Source organism: Ovis aries, chromosome 2, assembly GCF_016772045.2.
Source record: "Ovis aries strain OAR_USU_Benz2616 breed Rambouillet chromosome 2, ARS-UI_Ramb_v3.0, whole genome shotgun sequence".
Classification (NCBI taxonomy): domain Eukaryota; kingdom Metazoa; phylum Chordata; class Mammalia; order Artiodactyla; family Bovidae; genus Ovis; species Ovis aries.
In genome coordinates this window covers 78,263,445-78,279,558 of record NC_056055.1, presented here as the reverse complement: position 1 = coordinate 78,279,558, position 16,114 = coordinate 78,263,445, and the positions used below count along the sequence as shown (strand labels likewise).

The 16,114-nt window shown below is 35.5% G+C and overlaps 1 protein-coding gene across 24 annotated transcripts in view; it reads left to right on the top strand.

Moving 5' to 3' along the window:
- The window catches only part of PTPRD (protein tyrosine phosphatase receptor type D), a 2,474,579-nt gene that overhangs the window by 446,868 nt on the left and 2,011,597 nt on the right, over window positions 1-16,114 (top strand). The window lies entirely within an intron of this gene.

The window sequence follows — 16,114 nt, the reverse complement described above, 5'->3', positions numbered from 1 at the left end:
TTCCCTGACTAGGGATCTAACCCTTGTCCCCTGCATTGGAAGTGTGGAATCTTAATCACTGTACTGCCAGGGAAATCCACAACTGAGGATTTTCTTTTTTTTTTTTTTTTTAAATGGATAAAATGACACTGAGGCAGAATGAAATGTTTAAAATCTTTGTTTCCACTCATGCTCTTTCAAATAACATAAAATGTATGGCATAGCTGACATTTGAGCTGTAAAATCAAATGGAAAAAGTTGACCCTATTCTGTGTGAACTGACTTTCTTTCTTAGCAGAACAATTAAATTGTTTCACCAATACAGAGTTCTCTCATTGCCTATTGCTTTGTTGTACTCTTCTGAAAGTAATGGAAATAGAGATGGGATACAGATTGTAATAATGAAACTGAAAAGAAGGGTAAACAGAAAGAATTTACTCTTTTTTTTTTTTTCCTGCTTTTCCTTCTCTTAATTCTTAAGGTAATTACAAGACTCTAGAGATGTGAACATCTTTATAATCTATGCAAAACGCCATCTGCTGGAAGCATATTTTGCAAACCTGCAGGGCTTGAATATAAGACAAACAGATTTAGTAAAACTGATGTTTGTTGTACTATTCCTTTACTCAAGTGCCAGGCTTCTCTTTGGTGTTGCAGGAGCTAAGTTTCTAAGAAACTGAAAGGGAAATGGCAAACATCTAGAAAGAGATTTTATTTCATCCATTCCCCACTCTCATATTCTCTTTTTGCTAATGCTCTAGAGCCAAGTAGTATTTCTGGATCTGTGGGTCCTTCCAGATACCTCATTAAGAACATTTCTTCTAATGACTTGCAAATCAGAACAAATTAGATAACTATGAATGGCTAACCAAAGGTCACTTTCAATAAGAATTTATTAAGCACTTGCTGTTTGTTAGGCAATTTGCCTGCAGGCTGAGGATACAAAGAGGAAAACATAGGCACACACATACAGTCATGCACAAATATACACATCTGCGTGTGCTCCCATCCACATGCACATACCAGTTCTCCTCTCCGAGAACTCATTACTTAGTTTAGAAGAGAGTATATGATTCCCTGAAGTGTACAAGAGTGGTAACAGAATTCCTTTTATACTTAGCTTGATTTTTTCAATAATTGGATTTTTTCTTTGTCTACCTTACTCAACCTCCATTTAATTAACCCTTCCTGTGAACTCTTCCGTTTGTTCTCCTCTAAGTGTTTTCTTACAATCTCTCTCTAGTCTACTTGCTATTCATCTTTTTTCCTTTTCTTTCCTTTATCCCTTCTCATCTCAAACTTACGTTTTTCTTTTTTTCTTCTTACATGAGACCCTTCATGTGTAAGTCAACACTTGTAAGAAATCCAAAATACAGTTTAGACTCAACTGTTCTTTTGGTTTGTAATTTCTCTTCATCAGGGACTTGAAACTTACCAGATTTAGCTTTAGCTAGAGGTGTCTCTCTCTCAGGTAGTCCACTGTCTACCATGAGCATTGCGTAAGGAACATGACCAGTGGCCCCAAAGCCTCCCCCTCATCATCCTCAAGAATCAAGGGAACCACAAGCAGATAAGATCTCTTGATAATCTATCAAGATTTTTGACAGCCTGGAATTATTATCATAAATATGTAAAATAAACTTTAATGCTCGAATCACTCCAGACTACACAGTCCTTTCCACACTGAGTAACAGTGTTCCAAATAAGTAACAGTGATATAAAGCTGAAAGCTTCTGTTACAGTTTGATACACATATTGAACAAAGTTTTATATTTTATTCTTCAACTTAAATGCAAAACAAAATAAAACAAAAACTAAGATGAACCTTTAAAGAACAACCAAGGCAATGTTGATTTCAAGCATGAAAATAATCTGGTTTAAGTCAATGTTTAGGACATATTAGTTATATAGAAAAGAAGTTTAAATCTCAGGGCCCAAGCAACTATATATTTGTCTCTTTCTCAGGTCCCAATGCTTCTTGAAGGTTTATATGCATGAAACTGTGTTGCCATCAGAAAGAGCCAAGATCAGGGAGTTCTCAAAGTTACATGTCATATTAGTTCACTGTGATAACAAGATATCGCAAGTTGACTGTTGAAAAACAATAGAAATTTATTGTCCCATAATTCTGGAAGCTAGAAGTCTTGAGATCTAGGTGTTGGCAGGATTGCTGCCTTCTAGGAGGGAGAATCTGTCCCCATTCTTACTTCCCAGAATCTATATTCTTACTTCTGGTGGCTTGCAGGCATTTTTCACATCCCTTGGCATCACTTAGATTTCTGCCTTTATCTTCACATGGAATCTTTTTTGTGCTCATATCTATATTTGTATCCCCCTTTTAAAAATCTCGGTGATACTGGATGACTTCAACTTAAATTACATTCGTGACAACTCTATTTCCAATAAGGCCACACACATCCTGAGGTACTGGGGTTAGGACTTCATTATATAAATTTTGGAGGGCTTAGTTCAAATCATGACACACATAGAGCCCCATATGATCATTAAAAAGTTAAAAAAAAGTTCAGCATGGTAGACTTGGGTAACACTGAAGACCTGATCAGTTAGTGGAGAGTGAAAGCAGTTAAGGGCTTTGTATCTGTAGTAGAACACAATTCTATTCTCACCTACAATGTATAATACTATTCATGAGGTCTTTGACTAATGCTTCAGTTTGCAAGTGAAAGATGTTGGTATCAAGAGCATAACTTGAGAATTAAAATACATTATTCAAATACAAAATGAGTCACCAGCCACAGGCAAACCCAAAATGTACATCAGCAAATTAATTAGATAGTATTAAAGCTTGTGAAGTACAATTAAGAATTATCTTATTTTTTTTGCTGATAGTACAGTCATTGCTGAAAACTGGTTAGTAGTGACCTCATGTATCTGCAAAATATCAGGTTTTCTTCTTAGTCCTTTTGAAATGTCAACTGGGAGGAATTCTGTGAGAAACTATGTCTCTGTTAGTGTTCAGATTCCCATGTAGTCCCTCTTTCGTAATTATAATTTTAAAATATTCTGATATAAATATAAAGTTCATTTGAATTTTAAAATATCTATATTTGAGGTTAAATTTTATATATAATATCTACATTTGTGTATTACATGTATGTATTAAACATGTATATATACATATAGTTAGACCCCACTCCAGTACTCTTGCCTAGAAAATCTCTTGGACGGAGGAGCCTGGACGGCTGCAGTCCATGGGGTCGCTGAGGGTCGGACACGACTGAGCGACTTCACTTTCACTTTTCACTTTCCTGCATTGGAGAAGGAAATGGCAACCCACTCCAGTGTTCTTGCCTGGAGAATCCCAGGAACGGGGGAGCCTGGTGGGCTGCCATCTATGGGGTCGCACAGAGTCGGACACAACTGAAGTGACTTAGCAGCAGCAGCAGACATGTGTTTGTATATGGAAACTATATGTATTGCATCTCTTTATATATAGTATATTTATGCATGCAGTATATAATATTATAGTGTTTAGCATGATATAAATATATAAGGTGAAGGTAAGGTAAGGTGAAGTTGCTCAGTCGTGTCTGACTCTTTGCGACCCCATGGACTGTAACCTACTAGGCTTCTCCATCCATGGGATTCTCCAGGCAAGAATGCTGGAGTGGATTGCCGCTTCATTCTCCAGGGGATCTTCCCGACCCAGGGATCGAACCCAGGTCTCCCGCATTGGAGGCCGATGCTTTAATCTCTGAGCCACCAGGGAAGCCCATATAATATATAAAATATATTATAATTGTATGCTGCTGCTGCTGCTGCTAAGTCGCTTCAGTCATGTCCGACTCTGTGCGACCCCATAGACGGCAGCCCACCAGGCTCCCCCATTCCTGGGATTCTCCAGGCAAGAACACTGGAGTGGGTTGCCGTGAAAATATGTAATTTGAATAGAGATAATATATATTCTCTTTGGTTTTATTGCTTTTAATTTTTTAAAAGATCACCCTCATATCAAAAAGAAATATAGAATTATAAGAATGGCTAAAAAAATCTACCATTACAAAAATTGTGAAGAGTAAGTAGCAAATGGCCAATGTTTACTGTGCTCTGAGAGTAGCTCTCTGATGGATTTTCTCACATTTAAAAATTCACTTCTACTGAATATGGTTAGCTCATGGTTTGAGCTAATTACAGTTGTTGAAATTCTATGACAAATAATAGACTAATGAGTGTTTAATAGACACAAATATCCTGTGGATGTGGGAACATCCCTTCTCAATCTTGAATGTGCCTTCCCTAAATGATGTAGGAAAACGAAATGCTCAAACATTAACAGGAATTCTTCCTTGTGGTTTAATGTTGGACAGGAGCCCACTATTTGAACAGTAATTTCCCTTTCCTCTTTTTTGTGAATGAGTCATATTCTAAGATTTCATTTGAAAGCCAGTTATCCAGAACTGGGATATTTTCTCTCTCTCTCTCTCTCTTTTTTTTTTTTTTTTTAAGTTTTAACTTTAAATTTATTAATTAGATTTTAAGGCCACATCTTATATAATCATGGCGAGTCTAAAAGTACAGAAAATGACCACTTATGTTACAATTAGATATTTACTTTAGACTGTACATGTTTGTATCAACATGAACAATGTTTCAGCTTCTCTGAATGACTGGAAAGGATTTGCATCATTTCTTTTTTAAAAAAAAATTTTAATTGGAGGATAATTGCTTTACAATGTTGTATTGATTTCTGCCATACATCAACATGAGTGAGCCATAGGAATATACATGTCCCTTCCCCCTTGAATCTCCCTCCCAACTCCCACCCCATCCCACCCCTCTAGATTATCACACAGCTCCAGGCTTAGCTCCCTGCATTATACAGAAACTTCTCACTAGCTATCTATTATACGCACAGTAATTTGCATTATTTCTGAACTGTGAAGATTTGTTGATGTATAGGGAAATGTCATGCCTGTCCTCAGCCATACAGTATCAGGCAAGGAATGTATTAGCTGTACCTTCAGGCAGAAAAAAAAAAAAATGTTTGCCTGTCATTCATTTGTACATTTGGTATTAAATTAGTGTTTGCCAAATCTTAGACATACTAATAAGCACAGTTGATACAGAAGCAAGCAAGCAAGTAAATAGAAAGTACAGATTTATCCTTTTCCAGAATTTGTTGACAGCTAAGAGAAGAGACGTTGAAGAACAGTGAGCCACCAGGTGTGTGTGCAGGCATGCTCAGTTGCTATGTAGTGTCCGACTCTTTGTGACCCAGTGGATTGTAGCCTGCCAGGCCCCTCTGTCTGTGGGATTCTAGAGGCAAGAACACTGGAGTGTTACCATTTCATCCTCCAAGGAATCTTCCCAACCCAGGGTAGTTTACCACTGAGTCACTTGGGAAGCCCCCTTAACATGGAGCATGGATGCTAAATGAAGACTGTGTATAGGATTCCCAGAAGCACTGGCGAGCAGCATCTTATCTAGAAGTGAAGAAAGGTGGTTAGCCAATAAGGGAAAGTGATATTCCAGCCAAATCTCATATAGCTTTCCCACTGAGGGATTTATAGGAAAATTAAAAGTTTATTGGAGCAAGTATTTTTTAAATCATAAAATTAAAATAATTTTCCTATAAATACAAAATAAGGATTCGAAATTATTTAAATTATTTCTGTCGTGCTCTTCTGAGGAATATTTGACCATTGATTTGTGATTTTGTCCAATGCCTTACACTATTTTTATTTTTGACCATGCCATGTGGCTTGTGGAACTTTAATTCCCAGACAAGGGATTGAATCCCAGACTAAACCTTGCCCTCAAGAGTGAGTGTGGAGTCCTAACCACTGTACTGCCAGGGAATTACCCTTACAACATACATTTAATCTGATTCTTGAATTTTCCTTATTTCAGTGGATTTATGGAAGCTATAATTCTCTACTTCTCATACCATTTTCTATGAAGTGCTTCTAGGCATCCCATTTCACTTCTACTTGAATCACGCTAGATCAGAGATGATGATAATAGTAAACTAAGCCTAAATAAATGATTTCCACATGAAAACATCTCCACAGGTATGATGAAAAATCTTTTTGACAAGATAAAAATCTTAGCTTCCATTTTATAACTTTTCCTATTAACTTTTCATGTTAGTCAACACAGAGCATGATAACATGTGAACAAATATATGCATATAGATTTATATAGATTTATCATTGCCTACTTGTGGATAGAACGGAGTTTTGTTAAATTGTCCAAGGGTATATATATTTTATTAGTCTTCCAAAATAAACTCTGAATTATTTATATATTTCTTTTCCTAACTCCTATATATTTACTCCAACAAGATGAAGTATAGGGTAAATACTGTAAAATATCTTCATTAATTTTAGAAGTGATATTTTCTTTGGCTTCAAAATCACTGCAGATGGCAACTAGAGCCATGAAATTAAAAGATGCTTGCTCCTTGAAAGAAAAGCTATGACAAACCTAGACAGCAGAGACATCTTAAAAAGCAGAGACATCACTTTGCCAACAAAGGTCCATCTAGTCAAAGCTATGGTTTTTCCAATGTATGGGTGTGAGACTTGGACCATAAAGAAAGCAGAGCATTGAAGAATGATGCTTTCAAACCATGGTGCTGGAGAAGACTTTGGAGAGTCCTTTGGACAGCAAGGAGATCAAAAGAGTAAATACTACAGGAAATAAACCCTGACTATTCATTGCAAAGACTGATGCTGAAGCTGAAGATTCAATAATTTGGCCACTTGATGCAAAAAGCCAACTCACTGGAAAAGACCATGATGCTGGGAATGATTGAGGGCAGGAGGAAAAGGGGGCAACAGAGGATTTGATGGGTAGATGGGATCAGTTGTGGCATGCCACAACTTTCCACATTCAGCAGATAGGTTTAACAGGGACCTCCCACCCACTCTTATCCAGGTAGTGAGTGCATTTCGATGAATGAGGAGGCTTCAATCCCCTTAGAGTCATCGGTCCACTATGGATTGGAGGGACAAGCCAGTGGGAAAGGGACAATGACTTTCCCACCCCAGATGGAGCCCTTTTTCTTCATTATGCAGAACAGCTCATAGCAGACCCTGAATGGAAATGATTCAAGACCTAAACTGTAGTAGGAATTGAATAAAATATAATATATGCATAGTACCTAGCATAGCACTTGACATTAAAGAGGTCCTCAGTGAAAGTTGTCCTTCTCAATGAGTCACTCCTTCCTTATTTGCTTTCATTAAGTAAACTAGCCAGATCTGTGTTAAATAGGTATACATCTCTTACTTCAATCCACCCAAACTTATTTCCATATGCTACCTAAATTGAAAAGTATGATTAGCTCTTAAAATGGGTATTACATTATTTATTGGAGCTAGTTAATACTTAAGAAATGTTCTTGCCATAGAAGCATTTATCCTCAGAAATGTGACATTTAATGGATGGGATGGTGTTACTCTCAGACCATGTTTCTCACTGCTTTTGGACTCCTATGTCAAATAACTTTTGCAAAATGGATAAGCAAAGAATTTAGTCCAAGTCTCAAGGCAACTGACTAAACAAGCACATTGCAAGCTATGACAGTCTCTGACTTGAATGTCCAGCCTTCTTATGATCCATCCGCTTTTATCTCTTTCCCCAGAAACAAACTCACTTGTCATTGGTTTACTGTTAATGAAGCCAATTATTAGAAGCAGTCTCCTAATTAACATTAAATTTTATGCTTAAGCAGGCCATGTACATTAAACCTTGGAAATAAATTACAGTGGTCAACACTTCAGAATTATATAAAAGTAGCTGGTTTTGCTTTACCAATATTCATGAAATTTATACTTATGGCAACTAGAAAATAAAAATATTGCTTTTAAAATAGTTTTAAAATTTCTATTCATTATGCACTGTTAAAACCCAGTTATATGGGTCTCTTCATTTTTGATAATGAAAATATAATTTTAAAATTTGCATTTCTGTTACTTGGTATTATAGATTCATGCTATAGAAGAATTAACATTATTTCTTATAAAAATGAAACCATCAATATTATACAAAATAAATGATTACATAGCTTCAGATTTTAAAATGTCATAAATGGAGAATTATGAAAAATTTGATTATTTGATTAGCATTGACATAAAACCATACAATAATTAAATTAATGCCTCTTTGTAGAATTTTTAAATGTGTCATTGTCTCCTGTTTACACATAGATAGTGGTAAGTTATGGAATTAGTCAGACACGGATATGAGTCTGTCCTCTAACTCTCATAATCTGTATAACTGTGCACATATTGTGAAAGCTCTTTATTTGAACAAACTGTTTATCTGTATTATCCACCTCACAGGACTGGTGTAAATGGAATAATGTAGAGAGTGCTTAATGTGCTCAGCCAACAAATTCTGATATTATTCTTAATATTTTTATTGATGTTATTATCTCCCAGAGACAACTGAAAGCAACTTTAGAGACTCACCACTGTATGAGGATTTTGTCATTTATTGTTGTTCTGCTTCAGAAGATATGATTTAACCTATAATAACATTCAAATCAACCTAATAATCTTAGCCATATGATAATAGGTTCTGCATTAAGAAGTTTCTAGTCTACACAAAGCATTTGTAAAGTCTAAATCAGTATGTATTTACTATAATAAGGCTAGTGTGGATAGATTAAATTGTTAATTTTTTCCTTATAGCTCTTTGCAGGATCTGTAAGAACATGTTTCTATACAGGAGCTGATTATTATTATACATAAATTTCAATTTGCTTCTGCTTATATTATCTAGGTTTTTACTGTTTATTTTAATAAAATGAAGTAGGTTCACTACTATAATAATCAAGACTTAGAATATAAGAACACTGGATGGTTATCATTTTCAGTCTAGTATTAGCCTAGTCCCAGGATTTGGGCCTATAAAGAAGAAGAATGGGAAATAAGGAAAAAGGACTTTTTTAAAAAAAGGATAAGACAGAGAGAGACTAGAAAGAAAGAAGCTGCAGTGGGAAAATGCATGATGAAAAGAAGAAAATAATCAAAACAAAATATAACTGAACAAAACAGGGATAATGAAAAAGAGGAATGAAAATACTTAAGGGGAATAAGGCTGTTTTTTTCCCCTTAACATTGTTGACTTTTTTCACTCTCCATTCCCAGGCTTTTACTTCTTTCCCTCTGGCCTGGAACAAGCCCACGCCCCCCCACCCCACCCCCGCCTCACTGCCCCCCCATCCCCTCAACACTTTGTTTTCAACATCCCCTTTCCCACCCTCACCCCCAGGAAGCCCTGCCACCAGGACAGAACAACACTTTTCCACCTTTGAGCTTTTGCAAAAGTTCGCTGAATAGAAATCTAATGGATTTGTGTCTTTCCTTGTTTGTTTTTCCTTTTTTTCTTTCTTTCTTTTTCTTTTTTTTTTTTTGGTTCCCCTCCCTCCCCAAACTACCTTATTGTCACTTCAGAGCACAAAATTACGAACTATTTTGTGTATTTCAGAAGTACACCTACTAGGAACTGTGTGAAATTTTACTCTATTATAATTTTTTTTCAAACCAATGTCTCTTTTTGACTCAGTGAGCCCTTTAGCCAAACTACTGATCATTTCTGTGCCTTGAGTTACTGCAAAATAAATTAGAGGTACTAATACAGTATTAGAAATTATGCTATGCCATAGTGAATAGGAAGGGCATCCAGTCCCATCACTTCATGGCAAATAGATGGGAAAATAGTGGAAACAGTGACGGACTTTATTTTCTTGGGCTCCTAAATCACTGCAGATGGTGACTGCAGCCATGAAATTAAAAGACGCTTGCTCCTTGCAAGAAAAGCTATGGCCAACCTAGACTGCATATTAAAAAGCAGAGACGTTACTTTGCCAACAAAGGTCTGTCTAGTCAAAGCTATGGTTTTTCCAGTAGTCATGTACGGATGTGAGAGTTGGACCAAAAGGAAAGCTGAGCTCCAAAGAATTGATGCTATTGAACTGTGGTGTTGGAGGATACTCTTGAGAATCTCTTGGACTGCAAGGAGATCAAACCAGTCAGTCCTAAAGGAGATCAGTCCTGAATATTCATTGGAACAACTGATGCTGAAGCTGAAGCTCCGATACTTTGGTCACCTAATGTGAAGACTTGACTCACTGGAAAATACCCTGATGCAGTGAAAGATTGCAGGCAGGAGGAGAAGGGGACAACAGAGGATGAGATGATTGGATGGCATTACCAACTTGATGGACATGAGTTTGAGCATATGGGAGTTGATGATGGACAGGGAAACCTAGCATGCTGCAGTCCATGGGGTAACTAAGAGTCGGACATAACTGAGTGACTGAACTGAGAGTGAACAGGAAGAATATATTCTAAATTGTAAGATGGTTTCAAATGTCCATTGGTATTATTTCACTGAATTAAAATGGCTTGACAGACAGGTTTATTGAAATGAAAAGACTGATAACAAATATATAGAATGCTAAGAAAACAGGTAAAGTTCATAAAAATTTGTTTTTGTTTTTCAAATATGTGATGAATTTTGTTGATGTTGTGTTTCATCACTGTATTTTCATAATAAAAAAGGGTAATAAAATAAAATAAGTCAGGCAAATACCTTTATATAGGTGAAATCCTGTATGATATCTGAATTTCTCATTGCAGAATGAGTTGTCAAAATGAGAGGAAAGGTCTGAGTTAAAAATAACTTTGAGCTGTGTTTAGTCTCTCAGTCATGTCCAACTCTTTTTGACCCCTTGGACTGTTGCCCGCTGGACTTCTTTGTCCATGGGGATTCTCCAGGCAAGAATACTGGAGTGGGTAGCCTATCTCTTCTCCAGGGGATCTTCCAGACCCAGGAATCGAACCAGAGTCACCTGCACTGCAGGATGTTTTACCAGCTGAACCACCAAAAATTACTGTGTCATGTGTTTAACTCTCAAACTATTAAATATGAGTAAGAAATGAAAATGGATGATTTTGTAGGCTGGGGTTTTACGCATTGTGATAATGAGTGATTTACACTTTTGCAATCTGAAAATTTAGCAGGTTATTTTTTCCTCACAATTTTCTGTCTCTGCTAAAAGTAATAAGTTTGATCTATTAGAAGACATTGTTGTTAGTATCTCTAATTGTGCTTATTACAGACTTTTCTAAGTTTAATAGTTAAAAGAAGAACATTTATATATGAAGATAACACAAAGCATTTATGGTCTTGCAGCTCAATATTTTCTTTCAAAATAACTTGTATTATAATACTGACATACTAGGTAGAAAGTGAGAGAGAAAAATAGCTGTATAGTAGTCAGGAATACTGGTCTAGTAACTTACTTGCTTTATGTTGCTTTATAAATACTAGACAGAATCTATTAAAAAGGACTATAGATGTACTTGATGCTTCTTAAAAATACGTCTATTTACACATAGAAGAAGGGGACAGTCCCTTAATTCTTATATAAAAAATTATATGCAGTGTTATACTTAATGTACTCATAAAAATAAATATATACCTATGGGCTCAAAGACCCTAAGGAATAATACATTATAAATAATTTTTTTATTTCTATTTCAGAACTACAGAGAAACTTTCAAGCACTGCATTCAGCATGTTCATTCTTAATGACACTGAGAAAACCAGGAGCTTAAAAAAATTCCCTAAGGGAAAAGATAGTTGTAGGATCCATGTTTGATAGGTTTCTAGTCTTAACATTTTTCTACAATATGAAAATGATGTTGAGTATACAGCACAATTCCTTCCTTTTCTCAGTAATATGTAAAAATAGTGCTGCAATGGAGACTAAAATTGAAGAGAGAAGAAGCACAATGTAAATAAATATATTGATATGGCTAAGATTGCTTTTACATTAGCATTTTAGCTTGCAGTTTCAGCCATTCTGACTATCAATTCATTTTCTAATAATGGTCTATTATCAAAGCGATGCAGTTTTTTTCTGTTAATTTTTTTTTTATTGAAGTAGAGCTTATTTACAATATTGTGCTAATTCTAGTTGGACAAGACTGAATGAGCATGCACACACACTAGTTCCAGGTATATAGGAAATTGAGTCATAAATATATATATATATATATATATATATATATATTTCAAATTCCTTTCCATTACAGCTTATTAACAGATATTGAATATGTTAATAGTTCCTTGTGCTATACAGTTGGTCAGTAGGTCACTGTTGTTCATCTCTTTTATATATAATAGTGTGTATCTCGGAAAAGGCGATGGCACCCACTCCAGTACTCTTGCCTGGAAAATCCCATGGACGGAGGAGCCTGGAAGGCTGCAGTCCATGGGGTCGCTGAAGGTTGGACACGACTGAGCGACTTCACTTTCACTTTTCACTTTCATGCACTGGAGAAGGAAATGGCAACCCACTCCAGTGTTCTTGCCTGGAGAATCCCAGGGATGGGGGAGCCTGGTGGGCTGCCATCTATGGGGTTGCACAGAGTCGGACACGACTGAAGCGACTTAGTAGTAGTAGTAGTAGTAGTAGTAGTAGTAGTAGTAGTAGTAGTAGTGTGTATCTGTTCTTTGCAAACTCATAATTTATTTCTAATTCACTCCTTTCCCTTTTAGTAACCTTAAGATTTTTTTCTGTCTGTTAGTATGTCTCTGTTTTATGAATAAGTTCATCTGTATTGTATTTCTAGATTCTACAAATAAGTGATATCATATGATATTTGTCTTTATATAACTTACTTCATTTAGTATGATAATCACTGAGTCCATCCATGTTCCTGCAAATGGCATCATTTCACTTATTTTTATGGCTGAGTGATATTCCATTGTGTATGTGTGTATATATGTGTGTATATATCCATTTATATATGTGTGTATTTATCCATTTCTCTGTCTATGGACACTCAAGTTCCTTCCATCTCTCAACTATTGTAAATAAGTGGTGCTATGAACAGTGAGGTATATGTAAAAGTGATGAAGTTTTAAATGTAAACAGTATCATGGATGCCTAAGTCCCAAAGGTACTCAAATTTAGATGAACCTGCCTGATCATTTATAGAAAAATCATCTTGAGAGAAAGATTGAAATTGAAATGTTTCCTTGCAATAAGAATCACCTTAAATATGACTTTTAATGCAATTTTAATAAATCTTATACAATTTTTAATTAGTTTACCTTTATTATTTTTTTCTTTTTATTTTATTTTTTTAAATTTTACTTTACAATACTGTATTGGTTTTGCCATACATTGATATGAATCCACCACGGGTGTACATGCATTCCCAAACATGAACCCCCCTGGGCAGAATATGAGGTGATTTGTGTTATAACTTTTAGGTCAGATGAGCTTTGGGGGATTTCCCCATTTATTAATTTTACTTCAACAACGTATAATCAGTATAAAACATACCTGATGAGAAGAGCCAGCTCATTAAAAAAGACCCTGATGCAGGGAAACATTGAAGACAAGAGGAGAAGGGGATGGCAGAGGACAAGATGATTGGATGGTGTCACTGACTCAATGGATATGAGTTTGAACAATCTCCGGGGGATGGTGAAGGACAGAGAAGCCTAGGGTCACAAAGAACCGGACACGACTGAGCAATTGAACAATGAACAACAAAATATAAACATAGGATAATCAAACTGCTAGGAGCCTATAGTAAAAAGAAAAAGAGTGAATCTCTCAAGGGATGCACAATTCACAATCACAGTGGATAAGAACTGAACTCTAGAGTAATATATGTGTGTGTGTGTGTATTTTGTATATGTATAAATGCTTATGTATGTGTGGGTATGTATATCTAAATGTTTATCAGATATGTATAAATATATGTGTATATATGTGTGTGTGTATATATATATATATGTATGTATGTATACACACACATATGTTTATGCCTGTAAGGGTGTGTGTATATGTGAGCTCTCCCTTTCAGGTCCCAAATTTTGTGATTTATTTCTGCACACCAAGGTGTGGGAGAAAAAGAAAAAAGAAAAAGGAGAAGAATTATCTTCAGAGTTTTATATGTTTGTGTTCCAGAAAGGAAGGCGACAGTAGGGAAATATTTACCAACTTCTTTTCCTGGTGAGTTTGGACTCTGTGATTACCGAGGCTTGCACATCTTGCTGAATCAATGTGAATGAAAAGAAAACAGCCTCTTAACAGCTCACTAAGATTCTTCTTACATTTGGCAGGGAGTGCCATTTTCAGAGTACTATTTCTGTGTACTATTTTTTCTTTCTTTCTTTCTTAATATGTTCAAGAAAGACATTGTTTTATTTAATCACTTATTCATTTATATATGTTGTCAACTCTATTCCTTGTGCTCTTGAACCTGCTCCCTTCTTTTCTGAGTGCTTACTGGTGCCTTCCAAATTGTATAAATCTAAATGCCCTTTTACTATTTCTGTATTCAGCAAAAAGGAGACTCAAAGCATCAGATAAATTAATATGTGCATATACAAATACACACGAATAAGTATACCTACATATGTGTATTTTACACACATATGTAAATCTGATTATATATGTTAGCACATGTAAAATATATATAATAATGTATAAATTATTTTAATAGCAATATAAAATAAAAGTATAAATATATATATGTGTATGCACATAATTTTTTTAGATTGTACCATTATTGTTTCCATGAAGTTTGAGAATATTTTATGTGTCAGGCAGATGAAAGAAAAAGCATATTCTGTTTATATAAATTTAAAAATAATCATTGCAAGACAGTTGTCCATTAGTATTTATGGTCCGTAATAACAATTTGTGATCTATTAATCATTTGGTCAAAATGTCAGTATTTAAGTTTTCTTAGCTTTTTATTTTATATTGGAAAGTGAAAGTGAAGTTGCTCAGTCATGTCTGACTCTTTGTGACCCCATGGACTGTAACCTACCAGGCTCCTCTGTCCATGGGATTTTCCAGGCAATAGTACTGGAGTAGATTGCCATTTCCTTCCCCAGGGGATCTTCCCAACCAAGGGATTGAACCCGGGTCTCCCGCATTTTAGACAGACACTTTACCGTCTGAACCATCATATTGGAGTATAGGTAATTAAAGCCTTCCTTAGTAACTCAGACGGTAAAGAATCTGCCTGAAATGCAGAAGACCTGGGTTCAACCCCTGGTTCAGGAAGAGCCCCTGGAGAAGAGCATGGCAACCAACTCCAATATTCTTGCCTGGAGAATCCCATGGCCAGAGGAGCCTGGTGGCCTCAGTCCATGGGTTTGCAAAGAGTTGGACAGGACTGAGTGAGTAACACTTTCACTTAGCCAATTAACAATGTTGTGATAGTTTCAGGTAAATGGCAAAGACACTCAATGATGCATATACATGTATCCATTTTCCCCCAAACTCCACTCCCACCCAGGAGCCACATAAAATTGAGCAAAGTTCTCACTACTATACAGTAGGTCCTTATCCATTTTAAATATAGCAGTTTGTACATGTCCATCCCAAACTCCCAACCATCCCTTCCCCCGATCCTTCCCCATGGTAACTATAAGTTTGCTGTCTAAGACTGTCACTCTGTTTCTGTTTTGTAAATAAGTTAATTTGCATCATTTCTTTTTAGATTCTGCATATAGGGAATATCATATATTTCTCCTTCTCTGTCTGACTTACTTCACTCAGTATGGAAACATCAGTGTTTACATTTTGACAGTATAGCACAATGGATAAAACTGAATTCTAGAGTCACACTGTCTGAGTGCTTTTTCTGATTCCACCAATTACTTTTAAGTAAACTTAGGCAAATGACTTTAAATGCTTGGCTCTTAATCTTTAAAAGTTTAAAATGGGTTTAATTTCAGGAAATAATTCCTAGTGTCACATCAAGGGATTCAGTTATTAAAATATATAAAAGTAATAAATGTGCTTTGCATATAATAAGCATTCAATAATTGATAGTAATTATCTTTTTTAACTTAGAAAATGATAGTATACTATATTGTTGTGTTGTAATTTATCATTAAGTACTTTTATAAATTGAAGATATCCTAAGGCCAATGTTTAAATGTGTGTTAATGTTGAAAGTAGTCTTTTTCCTTTAAATTGAAAATTGAGACTCTATTTAAGATGAATACAAGGATACATATTGATACATATGGATCTTCTAAAATCACATTCCAATAACTGTCCAATGGATGTGAAACTTTTGGTTTGGGGTTATTTCTACTTTCTTCAATTTTTTTAAAA